The sequence below is a fragment of the Aplysia californica genome, unplaced genomic scaffold, assembly GCF_000002075.1.
Source record: "Aplysia californica isolate F4 #8 unplaced genomic scaffold, AplCal3.0 scaffold00589, whole genome shotgun sequence".
NCBI classification, from domain to species: domain Eukaryota; kingdom Metazoa; phylum Mollusca; class Gastropoda; order Aplysiida; family Aplysiidae; genus Aplysia; species Aplysia californica.
In genome coordinates, this window is record NW_004797859.1 from 99,657 (window position 1) to 109,400 (window position 9,744).

Sequence of the window (9,744 nt, forward strand, 5' to 3'; positions counted from 1 at the left end):
TGAGGAACGATACTGTTGTAAAGCACATTACAGAGCATGACGTAGATCTGGGAAAGGGTGTATTCTATATAAAAATAAACAATAAAACAAAATAAATAAATAAATTACATTTTTTAAATCCTCGTGGGGACATCTAGGTTACAATGGCAAACAAATATACATAAATAATAAGAAATGCATACATACTTACATAAATATACACAATATTACAAAAATAAAGAACAATTTTACGAACAGGCTATTGCTGGTTGTTGGCCACAGCACCCTGTTTGTTCAGCTTGGGTTGCCGTGTCTTGCTCAAGGACACACCCAAGTGACCACCCATCCAAACCCCGTGTCACTGACACATTCTTGACATTACTGTGAGTCTGAAATCACTGCTTGATTCGCCACAGGACTACAATTGGTGGCTCTTAGGGACAAGCGGGCCACCTTGTTTTCGGGGGTTTCCAGAAATCTTGACCTTCACCAAAAGTGAGCATCGCCCAACGTATAGGAGAAGTTTGGTTTCATTGGTGAGTTTGGTTATAGAGAAAACCCTCCTTGACTTTTAAAGAAACTGAACAAGGGTCCAAAAACTTTATCTTCGATTTTCTCAAAAACAGCATTTTTCGGGAAAGCCCCCACTGTGCGACCTGTTGTAGAACCTGCCTTACCGGTCATTTCTCCGAAGCGATCATCGGTACTAACAGCAAGTTTCGTTAGACTTGTACATTTTCCCCCTATATTTTTAACTTGTCAGAGCCCTGTCTGTCCAACACGGCCACAGTCAATCATTTTCGCGACAAGTCGATTTTAAAACCTGCTCACAGCTGTCATTTGCTAAAACGTTTTTCCGCCATCCTGTCCTTAGACTGAGTGTGTACGTTCAATCAACGTAAAGAAGTCTTGTGGTAGAGAACAATTGCGATGGACGTGAGATGGAAATATGAAATTAAGGTGTCAGATCTAAAATCATCTGTTGACTTTGTCAAGTCAAGGCATTTGGAGGGAAGGGAAGGGAAGGGAAGGGAAGGAAGGGGAACTCAGTACGTGTCTATTTTTGTATCTACATGTGCTTGGTCAGCTGATCAGACCACGCTACAGCTGGGCAGAAGGTATGGCGAAGAGGTAAGCTGATACCTGTGTGCTGGTCTGAATGTGATTAATGTAGTGCGACCCTGAGAACTGGCAGTATGTGACCGGAAGACTGCGTTAAAAACAAACAAACAAGAGAACAATTAGAAAACAAAAGAAAGACAAAAACCCATCAACAAACCCAAAATACAACAACAAAAACAAACAAAAACAACATCCCCCTAACCCCCTCCAACCCCCCCCCCACCAACAACAAAACAAAACAGAACAAACAAAACAAAAACCAACGAACAACAGCTCGAGTTAATACTCAGACGCCCTCATTTAAACAAGCTGTTAAATTTTACTTGGCTGTTCATGGACTGAATAAATGGTGCCCCAAATTGCTGCAACAGTCTGAGGTAGGGAGACTGGGAATACAAATAAAATGGTCTACCCAGTGGGAGGAGGTTGGGGGTGACGATTGATGATAGCTCTAGCTGTAACGCATGATTGTATAGCTTTTTGCGTCTTGACAGACGATTCTAAAGCAGTTTACATGATACAGCTTTGCATAGGCGTTAGACATTGAGGTACTATATTGCCCAAATTCTACGTTCCTCCATTCTGATCTTGGCTTTCTCGATATGCTCCAAAGGTAGATAAATTTGGAATCAAGAAGGATGCAAAGCTGAGTGTTATTACTAATATACAGATGTGATAGGGATAAAATAAAAGATAAAAAGCTCTTACGTACCAATTTCAAGAGGGTTAAAAGCGGTTTTGTGAGCTTTCGGCTTGCAATCAACTGGTCTGGAGCAATTTATACGGTGCCCAGAGACGTGTAAAAACAAAAGCTATAAAGAGCAAAAACAACGATAACATCATCAACACCAGACAGACTAACATCAAGAACAAATAGAACAACTAAATTAAGAACATTAACCACAGCAACATAAGCAACAAAAGTGTTACAAAAACAACAAGCTCCAAGCATTGTCTATCCTGCGCCACCATCCCTCTCCCTCAGTTTCTGAGTTGTAGCAGTAAGGTGCTTCGCTGTAGCACTCAGGAGACCCCAGTTCGATTCCGGTATGGGGAGAATTTCTATAGAATATCTCGGTCTTTCTGCAGAGACATTGTATTCGTCTCAGCCCGGGTTGTGTATATTACGGTGTAAAAGCATCTACATTAAATTCTAAAAAATCTCCTTCATGCTTTTCCCACAAAAGTACAATGTACATCGCACACTCCCATCTACCTGTCTTACGTCACAGTAAATAACACGTCACTCCCCTCACTAATCCACAGTCATTTGACATTGCGTTTTAGTGTTGAAAGTGTCAGATGATACACGCCGCCGAGAGCGTGACTTAGTTATGAACGAGTTCACACCTCGTTCTCCGTCTTCCTGGTGCGATGCACTTGTGAGGATGTGAAGACTGTTCATCTTAGACTAAGACCCGTCAAAGACAAAAACCTGTCTAAGATGACCTGCACTTGCTTTCTCAACAATGTGTAGGGGAAAGTTGTCTTTTTTCTGATTGTGGGTCTTTTTTTACGCAGTTTGTTTTGCATTTCTCTTTGCTGTTTGGAACCTGCCTGTTTCGTTGACGGAAAGGCAGGTTAAGTAACCCCCCCCCCCCCCGCCCACACACACAACACACTCTTCAGTGGTGCTGGGTGATTCCCACCGCCCACCCAAATTACCAGTATCGTCAGGAATTACAAGCAGATGACACAAGGCCTCCTCCAGAGCATGACCTGGTTATGACCGAGTTCACACCTCGTTCTCCGTCTTCCGGGTGTTATGCATTTAGTAGGACATACCGTGGAGATTGTTAATCTCAGACCTGTCCAAGACGAAAACCTGTCTTTGATGACCTGCACTTCCTTTCTCAGCAAAGTATTGGGGAAGACTGTTCTGTCTGATGGTGGACCTTTTTTACGCAATTTGTTTTGCTTTTCTCTTTGCTCTTAGGAATCTGGCTGTTTCTTTAACAGAAAGGCGCCCCCCCAACCATTGAGTGATTCCCACCGCCCATCGAAATTACCAATATTGCCACGGTTTACAAGCAGATGACATAAGCCCTCCAAAGCGTGACCTAGTTATGACCGAGTCCACACCTCGTTCTCCGTCTTCCTGGTGTTATGCATTTATGAGGACGTGGACACTGCCTACCATGTGACCTCAGAAGATGCCCTCACCACCACAACTAAAGTATCATCGGCTTCTTTGGTGTGGCGGTAGGTTATAGGGGGTGCCCACATACGCGATCGGGTCGGGCCCATCGGGTAGTAGGGCTAGCCAAATTGAGGGCGCAAAGCGGCAATCGTGGCACAAAACGATCGACACGTTCGGTGACCTACAAAAACAAACGCGTTTGTTTTCTGGCCTGCAAATCGCGCGATCAGGGGGTTTGCAGCCAATCACAACAAGGCTGAGTCACGTGTCCAATTTGGCCCATGAATACATTAAGTAAGTTCTCTGGGAATTCCCGGTTTCGGTCTCACGCCTTTGACCGTCTTCTCACTTCTCACAGCGGGTTTGGAGCGCTCATAGGCCTAGAGGAAGAAGGAGACGAATAAGAAGAAGGAGGAGGAGCACAACAGAGGGAGGGTGGTGGGAGTGACAGGGAGGGAGAGAGATAAGTTGAAAGATATATTCAGAGACCTAGATCTAGCAATGTTTACATCTAGATCTAGGTCTCTGATATGGGAAGTGAGAAATAGGCAAGAAAGGAGAGAGACACTAAAGCAAGTTAGCAAGCAAGCAAGCTAACACTCACGAACAAACACACACGCGCACACACACACATACACACACACACACACACACACACACACACACACACACTCACTCAAAGACAGAGAGAGGGATTGCGGAAAGTCCAAGAGAAAGGCTGGTATATTTTATGTATTCATGGGTCAAAGGTTCAGCCAATCGTAGCCCGGTTTACGGCCTCTGTGTAGTCGCATGTAAGTTAGAGGTTTCTCTACTTTAACTTCCAGGTCGTCGGGTACAATCGCGGCGGGGCTGTAGTGTGCACTGAAACCCCGACTCGATCGGCCCGACCCGACCCGACCCGACCCGACCCGACCCGATCGCGTATGTTGGCACCCCCTATAAGGCGCTTCTGCGTCGTCGAACGCAGAAGATGATAGCTCGACATATCTCTACCTTAGAATTACAATTTTCCCCTGATAATTTTGGCCGTTTTGAGTTACTAGAGCAGAGAGGCCAGAAACCAAATGGTCTATCTGCTCTATCAAAATCGTAAGATTATTTTAGGAGTCATTATTAAGATGTTCAAAGAATTGCATTTTAAAAAAGCTTGACATGTTGTGAAACTCAAAATATTTGACGTCAAATTTCTCAAAACTGGCTACTGCAAGGAGAAAAAACCTTGTAACTTTAAGGTAGTGACTTGTGTGAGGGAGAATCTTTATCGAGTGCCTCCGTCTGTCTGCTGGGACATTGTATCTCTTTCAGCCCGAGTTGACTCTGTCAAGCACAGTCGAAGCAGTCCGTCTCTCATATTATTATTATTATACATTGCGTCGATGACGGCGTAAAGCATCTACAATTACAAACTTAGCCACCCTCTCGTATTTTTTAGACCAAATGTAGCCATATTCGACAGGTGGTCCTCTTGGACAAAACAACAACAAGGACAACAACAACAACAACAACAACAACAACAACATCAACAACAACAACAACAATGCCAACTCCCCCCACAAAAAAACAAACAAACACCCCAACAACAACCCCCCCCCCAAAGAAAATCGAAGGAAAAAAAAAGCAAAGCCAAAAACAAACAAAGAAACAACCCCCACCCTTTTTTCAATCATTAAGAGGCTACTATTTTCGTATCACCTACTAATATGCATTTCTAAAAACCTGTCTAGGATGACCACTTTTTTCTCAACAATGTAGAGTGGAAGGTTGTTATTTTCTGATGGGGGACCCTTTTTTAAAACTCAGTTTGTTTAGCAGTTTGCTTTGCTGTTGAAAATCTGCCCGTTTCGTTAACAGAAGGGCAGGTTGTGCCCCACCGCTCTCCAAAATGACAAATATTGTCTTTCCTAACACTGGTCAATCATGCCACTGTCGTACCGATGTATTTCTCACAAATCAAATAAAACTTTAAAAAACAAACCAAAAAAAACAAACCCTCAACAAAAAATCCCAATTAAAAACAACAACAAAAAAACATAATCTACTCGTCACATATTATTTCTTATTCGAAAACACAGGCATGTACAACTAACTTCTCAAGCTGAACATGTCTATTTACAGGATAAAATGTTTCTTCAAGAGAGAATTAATCAAGGCTGAGGTAAAGTCGGTTATGCCTTCCCCCCTCCTCGAGTAGCGTCTAAGGTAAGTGCTCCGCATTCTAGAACACCCTAGAATACCCCAAACGTGACAGCTTCACCACACTAGTATGTACAATGTCCATTAAAATACGAAAAATGTACACCCAATCTGAAAAGCGTTTTCTATTTGCACACTTACCCAAATAAAAAACCAACAATTTGTGGCAGGAAAAATTCCTGTTTGCTTCATAAAAAGTTTGGGAACTCGGAAGCAGATATTTTAAAAAGAATTTCTGACAGAGAGGGTCACTGTGCACTTGTTTCAGTGGTACGAACAAAGAAGAATGAACAAAGATTGAGAAAAAACAACCAAAAATCCCCACTGGCTATGCACAATAGTGCATTCGCCGCAAGAAGGTATTTAAAAAATGATGAAATTGTAAAGGTTAACGCCCCTATCAACACTATTGGATTATCTAAGAGGCAGGACCTCTGAGTTTAACGTCCATCTCCGGAAGGACCGAGCCAAACTGGAAATTCGCTTAAGTGCCTTTCCCAAGGAAACAACCTCGGACCGAGCAGAGGCTTGAACCCCCGAACCCTCAATCTCACGACTACGGGTCCGGTAGCCTCACCTCTAGGCTAACGACGCCACGCAAGAATAATATGAGAATAAGACAAACCCGTACTCCACACTTGATTCCAAACTTGCTGACCAAGTCATTCCTTTGGAGCATGTCGAGAAAGTCAAGATCTGAAGAAAAGAGGGAAGTAGTACTTGGACAATCTATTTTCTCTATGTCAATCGCCCAGATAAAGCAGCTGTATCATGTATGCTCAAATAAACCGTCTGCAAAGAAGCAACAAATCATGCTTGGGTAAATTCATGAGGGTTTATGCTAAAGAGAGCTTTCATACAAAAGGCTGGACTACACCCCTATTTAGTAACTTACTAAGACATCCTTCGTCGAGTTTAATACTCCCCCTCCCCCTCGGCCATTCTTCCTTTTCTTTTAAGATTCCCATGTCAACGCATGTTGAATAGACGGTGAACCATACAAATTCAACACTATCAAGACATACTCTTGATGAAGAATAGAAACTGAATACTATTCTCCAGACTGTCTTGATAATAAGGCAACAATAATTCGAAAAAAACCTAAATTAAATGTATACATTGAAAAAAAAAGAACGAAACGAAAATAACATACAAAGACTAAAACAATTGCACTTGACCTTCTGTGGAAAATAAATGAAGACAACAAGAAGCTCATTGTAAGCTATAGATTAAAGTTATGTTCTTTACAGAATATCTAAATTAAAAAAACTGAACACACCTAGATCTACATTGTAAAAAACAAACAAAACAACAACACACGAACAAAGAAGTTCAAGGAGCAGAGCGAAAGGGCAGCAGGGGCCAGAAAGGTGTACAAACCATCCCCACACGACTGTTAACATAGAACAAAACTGACCTATCAACGCTTTACAACAATATTCTACCGCAGACCGAACCTTCTGGCCTTGAACACGCACAGCGTGGATCATTTGTCTCCACAAGCTGTCCTTTGCTGTCACTTGGACGAACGGTGAGTCACGTGACCAGGCCGAATATGGCTCGTCGGTTTAGCCCCCAAGACGTGTGAGAATATAGAAAGTCTACAAGGGTGAAGGAACAGAAGGTGTGGTGCTCAGAGCTTGCTGGGGAGTCTGTGGTTTGATTGTTCTCAAGTTTCTGCCTCGAAGAGAAAACGACAGGAAAATCTCCACTTCTAAAGTAAAAAAAAACAATCATTAAAAGTTTAAACACCCCAAAACAAAACGAAATAAAACTAAGTGAAATAGGGGACGAATTTTAGCATAAATCTCCTTTTAACAGCAGCTCAAGGAAAGCCAAAAAAAAAACCCCAACTAAAAAGGAACAAAACAAAACAATCAGGTTAGAGATTAGCGTCATTTTCAGGGCATTTTTTACGTGCGGAAAGTTGAAAAAGAATACCAGTCACACAGAAACGAGTCACCGACCGAGGCAGAACTTGAGGACGCGGCAGATTACACCAAGGTAATGTCCTACTTTTCCCTTTGACTCACCTTAATTTTAAAAAAATAAATTCCATGTGCAGTTACTTTTATTTAATCTGTTTCACTATTTGCCGTTGTCGTATTCCAGCGTCTCCGACCCGCCTTTCAGTTTTTTTTATCTTATACTTTGTGAGTGAGTGGTAGGTGGGCCCTTTGATCTAATGAGAGTTTTACGGCACTTGCAACACAAAAAGGTTTGTACAAGTGTACCGTAGTATGGTTTGTTCCTTCTTTCCTACCCAACATTCATCATTCTCATTGTTTCTCCTTTTCTTGGAATGCAACTCTCTAGTAACACCTGTTTTATTCAGGACTAATACGATCACTAACAAGGCAATCCCCTATGTCTGGATCGTATGCGGGAACAACTTTTAATACGGTCTATTCGTATTGCAAGTGCTATAAAACTCTCAAAGAAACTAAAAACTCCAACCTTGTCTCTGTTTTATAACCTCTTTTTTGGTTCCCTTTTCGTTTTCTGATACCTAGTGTAACATTTTAAGTTACCTATTCAGAAGTTGCCCCTATTCCAAAGAGAGAAACTATAAACAGTATAACGATTTTTAAAACTTTAGTTACTTTTCCGATCCAGCGCCTTCAGTCTATGGTGTAATGACAGAACTAATTTAAGTTGAAGTAGCCTTAACGTTTGTTGCTATGAACAAATATCTAGAACATGCTTATTTTGAAAAGGCTAAGAATAATATACATTGGACCCCCAGGACCCTCTGCAATGTGCATACCGCCATGGGAGAAGTGTAGAATACGTCATTTCATCAGTTCTCGACAATGTCTAACGAATTTGTGTTGTCGATTTTAGTAGTAAACAGAAATTGCCACTGCAGCTATTCCAGATGAGAAAATGAACACGTCAAGCAAGTGTCAGATTACAAGTACTTGGGTGCTTTCATAGACAACACATTCTTTTGACATGTCCGCACTTTTCCCCTGCATGAAAAAGTGAACAAAAATCTTTTTCCGAGGAAGCTCATACATGAAATTTTAAACTTGGTTATCTTTATTGTCCGTATTCTATCAATGAACGATACAAAGTTTGATACATTTCTGTATGACGTCATGAGCCGGAAACACAATGCATCAAGATAAAGTAAAACTGAATTGATTAATGCGGAAAGCACGAAAAACTTTAACGTTTACATTACCTTATTTCAATGAATTATGCATTATCACATGCACTTAAAAAACGTAAAAGATTTATGTTTTTAATTTGTAAAACACAAAGACAGAGAAGGCCATTTTTTTCACCAATATAGTTCTTTTGAATTCACTCCATCTTAATGATCTTGTGTATTTCTATGGCCTTTAAAGCATTTACCATAAGAATAGCATCTGGTTTCTATCAGAATTTTGATTTCGTAACTTGCTGAAACGTTTTTTGTTTTGTTTTCTATAACTGTTCATGTATATCATATGCGTGTGACTATGGGCCTGTTTGTACTTGTAAGTGTAAACATGTATATTATTAAATATAATGTGCTCGTGTGAAAGAGAGGATGTATGAGAGAGTAGGCGTGTATGCGTGTATGGATGTGTGTGCACGTGTTTATGCCTGTGTGTGTGTGTGTGTGTGTGTGTGTGTGTGTGTGTGTGTGTGCGCGCGTGTGTGCATGCGTGTGTGTGCGTTCGTCTGCGTGCTTGCGTGCGCGAGAGAAATAGAGGGAGAAAGAGAATGTGTGTGGATGTGTAGTTGTGCGCACGCGTGCGCTTTGTGTGTGTGTGTGTGTGTGTGTGTGTGTGTGTGTGTGTGTGTGTGTGTGTGCGCGCGTAGCTATCTACCTAGAATACTCTTCGTAAGTGATGACAGCTCTATTTCTGCAAACCATGGCGGCATCAATACTCTGTAGACTTAGAAATGAGTAACTCTTTGTGATCGGAAGAAGCTTTCTGACCCTGGGTAATCCATGAAAAAATGATAGTCTATCCATTATAGATGCAGCGCTCTGGCTCTAGTCCCAGACTTTCAGTTTCACCGCAACAACGCCGAATTATTCATGTTACCCCCGGGAGTTGATAGAACCTTCCAATCTTTTATGGATGAGACCTTCACTAATTAATCCATGCAATCGTATTTCCAAGACAGGGATTCCTCTTTCCAGCGCTATGTCTTGCGTGTACAATGAAAAGTGCAGACAAAATAAACCTTGTCACCTTATGGCTTTCTTTTGAAAAATTAAATGTCATAAATTTAAATATGTATATCCTATGCGGATGCCGAAGTTATTATCTGGACTTCTCTCTCTCTCTCTCTCTCTCTCTCTCTCT

At 41.5% G+C, this 9,744-nt stretch overlaps 1 protein-coding gene across 1 annotated transcript in view; it reads left to right on the forward strand.

The window, feature by feature from the left end:
• Positions 1-7,039: 7,039 nt before the first annotated feature.
• Positions 7,040-9,744, forward strand: part of LOC101862893 — a 25,370-nt gene continuing 22,665 nt past the window's right edge. The window contains exon 1 of the mRNA XM_013087446.2: positions 7,040-7,441. The gene's annotated coding sequence lies outside the window, so the exon portion shown is untranslated. The remainder of the gene's footprint in view (positions 7,442-9,744) is intronic.